Genomic DNA, 10,470 nt, shown 5'->3' with positions numbered 1-10,470 from the left:
TGAAATGAATACTTATAAACTATGGCCACAGTCCAGTAGGCCTAAACACACCTAAGACCATTGGAACCCATCTCAGTAGTGGATTGTGGTTTTTCAGTTAAAATGACTGCAATGTTACTAAGCGCTCTTGGTCTTTTGGTTACTTGGCTGGTGACATCTCGCTGTTCAGGGCCACAGCCAGTCTCTCTTGTGAGGTGGGGCAGCCACATTTCTAGGTGGGACCAGGGTCAGCCCAAGACCCCTTGGCACCTATGCCAGCATGCCCCATGCATACCAACCCCACACTTTCTGGATCAAATGCTGTCCCTTTACCTGGTGGCATGGCCACTTTCCCTCTACCTTTCAAATTCAAGAAGTGAAGCAGGAATAATGATGGAGGAACGTGGCAGGCAGTAAGGTAGCCTTACTCATGGATGGGCCGTCCCTGGGTGTGGCTTCAAATTCACAATTGGGAAATGGGTGACTTCCTTAGCACCAACGTAAATGTACACCTTCATCCTGCATTCTACCATCAAATCAAAATAAGTAACTTCTTTCATTGGTCTGATCACATCATGCTCTTCCTTAAGCTTGCAATGGTTTCCTGCCTGCTCGTGGGTCAAGCAAAGGCTCCTGGTCCTTAACATTCAGAGCCCTCCATGGCTTCACCTCTGCTTACCTCTGCTCTTGTATCCTTCACTCCTGCCCATAAACTTCATTCCTCTGGTACTGCCTCCGCCACCTCCCTTTCTTTAGTTAAGAGGGTGGAAAGGGAGAATTAAAATTTTCCAGTGACAGAAAGAAAGAGCAGGAGCTGCTGCTACCTGCTACCTAAAAGGCTGTTTGTGAATGTGGGGCTATTTTTTGGCACTAGGTTTGTGTATGTTTATGCTGGGGGGAGATGCCTACATGTTTGTTGGGCAGAGATAAAGAGTGAGTGAGTGTGTGCATTTTTATATTTTACCAGCCTTAAGTGCTCCTGAGGGAGGAAAAAACCACTCTTTTAGATATTGGGATTGCAAGTACAGCTCGGTGCTTCAAAAGATGATAAGGATGATGGTTAACTTGTATAAATATTATTCAAGAACACTTTAAGGGGCCTCTTACCCCATTTAGGCCATCAGCTCTGCTCATAGTCATAATGGCAAACACAAGGGGTTTTCTTTCCAGGATACAACTGCAGTTGCATCTGCAGTTGCAACTGCAGTTGTTCCATTCTTAAAACAAGCTTTCTTTGTACGGCGACAGTCATACCAGAAATTAAAAAGCCAATTTCCCCCCAATAAAGCCTAGGTTGGGCAAAGCAGTCTAGGATAGGCAGTACACCCACAGGGTCTTGTGTGCTCCTGAAGCATTTGGTGGGCCACTATGAGATACAGGAAGTTGGACTAGACGGCCTTTGGGGCTCTTTTTTTGGGCCCTGATCCAGCGGGGCTGTTCTTATGTTTTTAGGGCCCACTGTGAATATAGTTCCTGTAGCTGTTGAACCTGGTCAGCTGGATTCTCATATTACAGCTGGTAAAGCTACTGGTGCTGAGGAACAGTAACATTCCAGGCCACATGCAGAGTTCAGAACCAGCGTTAGCTTATGCCTCACTGATTCAAGTTCAACAGACTGAGAACTAGCCCACAATGGTTCTGCCCTGCAATTGGTAAACAAGAACAGTGTGCCACTTTTCTTACAAAGTCACCCATCCAGCAAGGAAAAAGAGGTGATTGCTGTATGCACAGGACTTGAGCATTCTGATGACAGTAAAGGGAATGTAAGCACTGAAATCTCCACCGACAGTATTTCTTTTTGTATCATTTCATTTTTATTGCTTTCAAATTTATGCATCTTAAGGTTTTTACTTGGCTATACATTGTTCTCAGATATTTCAAAAAGTGATTAGTACATTTTAAAATGAAAAGAAAGGGAATCACCTGGTGCAAATTAACATGCTCTAAGTTGGTGGATTTTAAAGGAGTATCTAAGCACATGTTTTTCATTTTTATTTTCTTATATTTTCATTCTCTTTGAAACTGGAAATATACTGGTAAATGGATATAGCATCAACAAACTTGCTTACCTCTGAAAATCAATTGGCTTAATTGTGGTTGGATTGTGCCCAAATAAAGCAAATACGACCACCGACTCAGCAGAAGGAAATCCTGGGAGTCTTCTTATCCTCCTGTAGGCTTGGGACAACATTTTTTGTGTCTGATAAGATTTGGTCAAACTTTTTCAACTTTTTTCAGTTTAGTAGAATTCTTCAGTGGATTGTACAGTGTCAAAGACTGAGTTGGAATGATGAAGCCATGAGCCTTTGATAGCATCCTTCTGCCACCTCCTATGGTATTTTTAAAAATGTGGGAGGGGAGTAAATGATGTTAAAAAGACCAATGCTACTTCTCAATTGATCTGGCAAACAAGTCACAGCTGCCTCCCCCATCTAACCTCTCCCCTCCCCCCCAAGTGTAGTACAGCTCATATTACTTGACTACGTGTGGGATGATTAGTAGAATGTGTTTGTCTCCCTAGAAGACCACAGTTTTCTAGACCTTCTCTATCTTTAACAATGTGAGTGTTTGACGCTGAGCCAATCCCCAACCATTTCAATGAGATTTCACGTCCCTTTGCTAGTAAAATAGTGTTTGAATCGGGCTAGGCTGCCCTAGCTACCTATATGTAAAATCTGGAAAAATGTGTTTTGCTGCCTCCATGTGGTTGCTTTTGGCAATTCACTCCTCTTTGGAAACCAGGTTCCCCCTTTTCCTTTGCTTTGTAGTTTGGTAGCACTTGGAAAAGCTTTATGAACTAACCTACATTTGAAACTCTGAACCATTCATGTTTATTTCCAAACTACTACAGTTCCCAGACTGACAAAACTTTTCTTATGGGGTATTCAGATCAGGGAAAGTAACCTGAACTATAATGCAGAAGAGGAAAATGGCTAATGGCTATAGGGAACACCTCTGCAGGAGGATTTGCTACTGGTCAGTTCAAAGCAATGTAAAATTCAGCCATTTGGACCACTGCTTTTGCCTCAGGGCCTACTTAGCTCCATTACCCACAGTTTCTCAAGCCACGAAAGCTCCTTCTGAGTGGTTAGAATGTTCATGAACATGCCATGACATCATAGCAGCATAGCTAATGGTTGGAGAGGGATCAGAAGTTGCATGTTTGTTACCTATTATATCTACAGCAGGATTAGCTTGTTGCCACTTATTGCCACACTGTAAATGAAAGGTGAAAGAATGCTGCTGTTTGCTTATGCACAAGTGCGGATTGAGCAGCAACTCTTTTCAGGCACTCATGAGACTTGGTTGCAAGGTTGAGAAAACTGCTCCTACTAAACAAACGTATGGTGTTCAATTTTTCCCTCTGCTTTGGCACAGTAAAATTGTAAGAAAACTGTAACGTCTCAGCAAACAGTAGATCAAGCTGAAGAAGAAATTCAAGTCTGGGAACAAAATGTGCCAAAAAACCTTTTCTTAATGGCATGAGCTGTAGGGGGGTGAGGGAAGAGAGGTGGGAACAAAAGAGAGGTCCACAGGTTATCGGGAGCTGTCCATTCAGCACCAGAACAACTGCAGAAATAGATGACTGGCAACCCAATCCTAACGAATGCTGGCACAGGCAGGCTGCATAGTTTGTGCTGTATCCAGCACTAACTGGTCTTCTCAGGGTAAGGGGATATTTTCCCCCTTATTTTGAGTAATGTTCCAGCCAGCTCTATGGAGCTACTCACCAGCAGACTGGGAGATTTTAAAGAGGAAAGGGGAATTATTTTTCCTTACCTCTCCATAAGCCTCCTGCTCTGCAATGGATCTCCTCGGACCTGAAAGCGATCTCCATAAAAACCTAGTGGTAGGTGTCAGTGAGAGGAGGAATGGCATCTCTCTTAGGCTGCAGATCTCAGTGGTACCCCTTTCAAGGTGTGTTGGAGTCATGCAATTATAAATATGTACTTGTTGCTGAGTGCCTGCCACGAGAGCATGGATCAAACTAGTACTGTGGCCATTTCCTGTACTGAAATAGGTATTTCATAGTTATTTGTTTGATAGGAGAGTGGCAGCCCAATCCTATGCATGTCTACTCAGAAGTAAGTCCCATTAGAGTCAATGGGGCTTACTCCCAGGAAAGTGTGGATAATATTATTATTATTATTATTATTATTATTATTATTAATAATAATAATAATAAACTTTATTTATATCCCGCCCTTCTCCCTAAAGGGACCCAGTGTGGCTAGGTCCGGCGGCTAGGATAGGATTGGGCTGTGAGTTACCAGATTCTGAATATGCTTAAACATCTATTCCCTTCATCTGCACTTTGCAAATCTTGTGCACTCTGCATCTTTACATCATTTCTGAACACATCTAGGCATCTTTCTTGGCCAGAGATTGCACCAAGATACACTTATATCACAGAGGAAAGAGAAATAGTTGAAGAACACGTGGAAGCATCTCACATATCATGCTTCAGCTTTGTCCAAAACCAAAGAAGTACTAATATGGATATCAAAGTCAGTTTTTATTGTTTGCCTAAGTAGTATCACTCTTGGGGCCAATCCTATCCTGCTTACCAGCGCTGTTGCAACTGTGCTAACGCGACGTGTGCTGCATCCTATGGTGGGGGTCTCAGAGGAGTCCTCAAGGTGAGGAAATGTTTGTTCCTTTACCTTGGGACTGCATTGGCATTAGAAAGTTGGATAGGATTGGGCCCTAGGTTAACTAGGAGGGGTATAGAGATCAAATTCTGTATCAACAGGATTACATTTTTTACCCAGGGCACCATAACACTTAGTCTAGAATGAACTTTATTATTTAGTTCCGAGAACACATTGTCTGAAGACAAGACAATAAAATTGAGACTAAGATTTATGCAGCTCACATTCCACTTACTGGTGTAGATAAGGAGAAACAGAAGTGGGAGAGTAAGGCTAAATAAGAACTTGTTGCAGATATTGAAAGCATGAGGGACACAGTTAAAAAAAAAATCACTGAATTTTTTTCCACAGAAATAATGTATCCTCTGCAGAACCAATTATGGTCTGGAAAAGTTTAAGGCCAACATTAGAAGAGTTTTTATATCAACCAGGGCAAGTCATATAAGCTAAGGAGAGAAAAATTTTGTTAAAAGAAATTGCATTTCTGAACCAGCAGCATAAGCAGCAACTGAACCAAGCAATAAAAAGGAAATTAAACTTAACAAATAATAAACTGAAGTTTCTAAATTTCAATTTATTGTAAAATCTATGCTATACTCCAGCCAACATAGAGATAAAAGTAATGTATTGACCAGAGTGTTACAGCCAGGCAAGCAGAATACTATATACAGTAATTAAATGTCATCTTTAGAATCTATAACCCAATGTTTGGCTAGGGATTAATACACCAAAAATGTCATGGGTGTATAATCAAGAGACTGAATACTCCCAGGGGTGAAAGACTGCAGCAGATAAAAAATTAATAATCACCTTGGGTATATGGGCATCTCCAGCAACTGGTATCTATAGTGGAAATACTATTCTGAGGATGTGTCAGAAATAGGTCAATACCTACCTCATGGGCTGATACCAGAATGATAGATTTAGGGCACAATCCTAACCAGGTCTACTCTGAAGTAAGTCCAAGAGTTATTAAGGAATTGAAGAATGAAGTTGCTGATCTCTTGACTAAAATATGCAAATTGTCCCTCAAAACGGCCACGGTGCCAGAAGATTGGAGGATAGCAAATGTCACGCCTATTTTTAAAAAGGGAAAGAGGGGGGACCCGGGAAACTATAGGCCGGTCAGCCTAACATCCATACCGGGTAAGATGGTGGAATGCCTCATCAAAAATAGAATCTCAAAACACACAGACAAACAAGCTTTGCTGAGGGAGAATCAGCATGGCTTCTGTAAGGGTAAGTCTTGCCTCACAAACCTTTTAGAATTCTTTGAAAAGGTCAACAGGCATGTGGATGCAGGAGAACCCATGGACATTATATATCTGGACTTTAAGAAGACGTTCGACACGGTCCCTCACCAAAGGCTACTGAAAAAACTCCACAGTCAGGGAATTAGAGGGCAGGTCCTCTCCTGGATTGAGACCTGGTTGAAGAGCAGGAAACAGAGAGTGGGTGTAAATGGGCAATTTTCACAATGGAGAGAGGTGAAAAGCGGTGTGCCCCAAGGATCTGTCCTGGGACTGGTGCTCCCCAATTGTCAATGGGCAATTTTCACAATGGAGAGAGGTGAAAAGCGGTGTGCCCCAAGGATCTGTCCTGGGACCGGTGCTCTTCAACCTCTTCATAAATGACCTGGAGACAGGGTTGAGCAGTGAGGTGGCTAAGTTTGCAGACGACACCAAACTTTTCCAATTGGTGAAGACCAGAAGTGATTGCAAGGAGTTCTCCAGAAGGATCTCTCCAAACTGGCAGAATGGGCAGCAAAATGGCAGATGCGTTTCAATGTCAGTAAGTGTAAAGTCATGCACATTGGGGCAAAAAATCAAAACTTCACATGTAGGCTAATTGGTTCTGAGCTGTCTGTGACAGATCAGGAGAGAGATCTTAGGGTGGTGGTGGACAGGTCGATGAAAGTGTCGACCTAATGTGCGGCGGCAGTTAAGAAGGCTAATTCTATGCCTGGGATCATTAGAAAAGGTATTGAGAACAAAACAGCTAATATTATAATGCCGTTGTACAAATCTATGGTAAGGCCACACCTGGAGTATTGTGTCCAGTTCTGGTCGCCGCATCTCAGAAAGGATATAGTGGAACTGGAAAAGGTGCAAAAGAGAGCAACTAACATGATTGTTGGGCTGGGGCACCTTCCTTATGAAGAAAGGCTATGGCGTTTGGGCCTCTTCAGCCTAGAAAAGAGACGCCTGAGGGGGGACATGATTGAGACTTACAAAATTATGCAGGGGAAGGATAAAGTGGATAGAGAGATGCTCCTTTCCCTCTCACATAACACCAGAACCAGGGGACATCCACTAAAATTGAGTCTTGGGAGGGCTAGGACAGACAAAAGAAAATATTTCTTTACTCAGTGTGTGGTTGGCCTGTGGAACTCCTTGCCACAGGATGTGGTGATGGCATCTGGTCTCGATGCCTTTAAAAGGGAATTGGACAAGTTTCTGGAGGAAAAATCCATTACGGGTTACAAGCCATGATGTGTATGTGCAACCTCCTGATTTTAGAAATGGGCTATGTGAGAATGCCAGATGTAAGGGAGGGCACCAGGATGCAGGTCTCTTGTTATCAGGTGTGCTCCCTGGGGCATTTGGTGGGGCCACTGTGAGATACAGGAAGCTGGACTAGATGGGCCTATGACCTGATCCAGTGGGGCTGTTCTTATGCGGGCTTATTGGATTCTGTTATGGAGATAAATTATTAAAGATATTACAGGAGAAAAAATGGAAAGAAAAAGAAACCTAAGGGTTAACCTGAGGGTTAAAGAAAATTGGAGGATTTTATTTAGTTAATAACTGGTTTAAATTTACTTAAAAAATAAATATGAAATTGATATATATGAATTAGAATGAATTAGAAAAAATAGCTGGAAATGTTAGCATGTGGATGAATTGTTTTATAGGTGGTTATTATGTTAAAGAAAAAAATGTAATCAGACTGGAGAATGGTAAAGAACATATTATAAGAGATGGTTGGTTTTATTATAATTTGGAAATTAGATTATTATTGATATTAATGAGTAATTGAACTAGTTGAGATGATAAAAAGTGAATATTTAGAAAAGATATAGGGAATTAGGAAATATCTATTATATTTGATATAAAAATATAAATGAGTAGAAGAGTTAGAAGTAGATGGAAGAATTGTTTTATATGTTGTTATACTTTGGTAATTATTTTGTTTTAATATTAATGAGTAATTGAAGTAAGTTTATGTTTGATAGAAAGTGAAAATTTAGAAAATATAGTACAGGGCATTAAGGAAAATTTAGTATATATTATATAGATAAACGGATAAACTAATAAGAGGCAGAAGTAGATGAGTAGTAGATTAGGAGATATAATATGATTAATGAGTAATGGCATATGGTATTTAGCACTCCTAAATGTATGTTATATGTTTGTATGTCTGTGTGTTAATTAAAAATAAATAAATGAATCATGAACTTCTCTAATATTTCAAATAAAGATAAAAGGAATATAGCCAACAATACTTTGCAGACATATAAAGACTTTGATAGGATTCAGGGGGCCTATACAATAGAGGTGATAAAGCACTTCTGGGGGGGGATTTGGTGAATCTATTAAATCATAATCCCAAAGCAAGGGAAAAAAGCATTGGTTAACTTCTTTTTTTTCCTTAAGAGGGGTTGGACGTTGCTCCTGACCCCTACAGCAGTTAATATATTGCCTGGATTCCCATTTCTTTTCATAGAACATGTTCATTAAGACACCTTACAAATAATTGTAATTCCATCCAAAGTATTATTACCAACCATGAATCTGGGTTAAGAAGTTTAATTTCAGTTTTGTTCCTCCTTCTGTTTACACATATAATTTAGATGTTTTCCTTTCCCTTTTTAATATCATCTAATGTATTTTAATATTGTGTGACACTGGTGTACCTAGAAGGGGAGCAGTGCACTAAGTTTTGCAGGGAGCCTCCCTGCAGCGTGCAAGCGGCTCCTCCCCCTCCCTTTGGGAGCCATTCACCTCCATTTCTCCCCCCTCCACATGGCTCCAAAGGGGAGGGGAGGAGCCACTTGCACGCTGCAGTGAGGCTCCCTGCAAAACTTAGTGCGCCGCCCCCCTCTAGCTACACCGGTGATGTGTGATACTGTAGTTTATAATTTTTGTAATTTGCAGTAATAATAATGAGCACAGAGATCTGAGCAAGGAAAGGTAGAGGTGTCTGGTTTTCTGATAGCAAATAACAGAAAGAGAAATGTGTACCGATAGTATGGTGGTGTTAGGTAGTAGGAAAAATGCTGAGTGGTGTCTGAATAGAACAACAGAACATATGCTGAAATGTGTTCTACTAGCACTGACTCTGCACTGGGAGACACTTTCACCAAAACCAGTTATGGAATTTTCAGGCTGGGTCACCCACCAGTTTGGAGTCTAAGGCATGAGCGCGCACACGCACGCACGCACGCGCACGCACGCACGCACGCACACACACACACACACACACAGTGAGTGGGCACATACATGCATATCGCTCTATGCACATATGCCCTGTATAATCAATATGCCTGCTACAAAGACTGGGTGGATGGATTGTATGGGAAGCACATGAATATTTATAATCAGGTACATCTGTGCATATCTCATTCTACAGGCGTGTGATAGGCTCTCCTCTATCATGTGCACTTGTGCATGCAACCAATGTCTTCCTCTTGCGGCTATAAAGACAGGTGTGCCAGTATATGGGTAATGTCCGATGAAATCTCAGAAGGTGCATGGATATTCAAGTACAGTGTCCTCGTGACAGGGTTTCAGTGCCTTGAGCTTCTCATCTCCACCTCATGAATGGCAAACACATAATCCATTAGTGAAAATTAACAAATTCAGGCGGATCTGCTTACCACAAACTTAAGCTTCTCCAGCTATGAGCAAATGCTTCCATACCTTATGCTTGCTTCAGCAGCAGACCACATGAGGTAACCAAATGGAGAGTATCTACAGGAATATGCGGTGTGCGTAACTTGGCCATTTCCTTCTCATTTCTCCAAACATCTAACAAGTTTTTTAAAGCCCTAAAGGCAGTATAAAACCACAATCTTCTCTCCTGCTTAGAAAATGAAGTGGCTGCTGCAGACTCATACATATTAACATCTGCTTCTGAAATTTCCATTGGGGCTGCCAAAAACTTTTGCCTAACAGTACTGCGTGAGGCTCAGCTTACAGTATTTTTGGATGATTCCCTGTTTAGCCCCAAACAAAAACTTCAATAATGCTTAATAATAATTTGTCATCTTGATAAATCAAAAGTTTTAGCCTATCATCCTTGCATCAGGAGTTTCACAATATGGGCTTAATGGGGAACCATTTATTCTCAACTGATTTTAATCATTGTTATCTTGATCATCCAGACTCAAGATAAACAGACTGCAGAAAAAGCCCTAACAGTAGTATAAAATAAATCTCATTTTGTATTGTCTGTTTGTGAACATACATGAGCTTATACACTGTGAGTATTGTATTACACTGTGTGTATTAACACCATCAGAAAATATCAGAATGGTACACACTCCTAATTGTAAAATGCTTTCACACTCACCATTCCTGAAAATAAAGTTGTTAAGAGGCTTGCTCTGCTCATTTCACATTACAAGTCTCATGTTATTTATTGTGTGAACATGGGAATTGTCAGAAGTTTATCACATTAGTGGTTCTCAAACATTTAGCACCAGGACCCACTAGAAGTGATGTCATGACTGGAAGTGACATCATCAAGCAGTAAAATTTTTAACAATCTAAGGCTGAAATCCTATCCACACTTACCCAGAAGCAAGTCCCATTTACTATCATTGTTAAAATAATAT

This window comes from Tiliqua scincoides, chromosome 2 (assembly GCF_035046505.1).
Source record: "Tiliqua scincoides isolate rTilSci1 chromosome 2, rTilSci1.hap2, whole genome shotgun sequence".
NCBI classification, from domain to species: domain Eukaryota; kingdom Metazoa; phylum Chordata; class Lepidosauria; order Squamata; family Scincidae; genus Tiliqua; species Tiliqua scincoides.
This window is presented reverse-complemented; position numbering follows the sequence as displayed.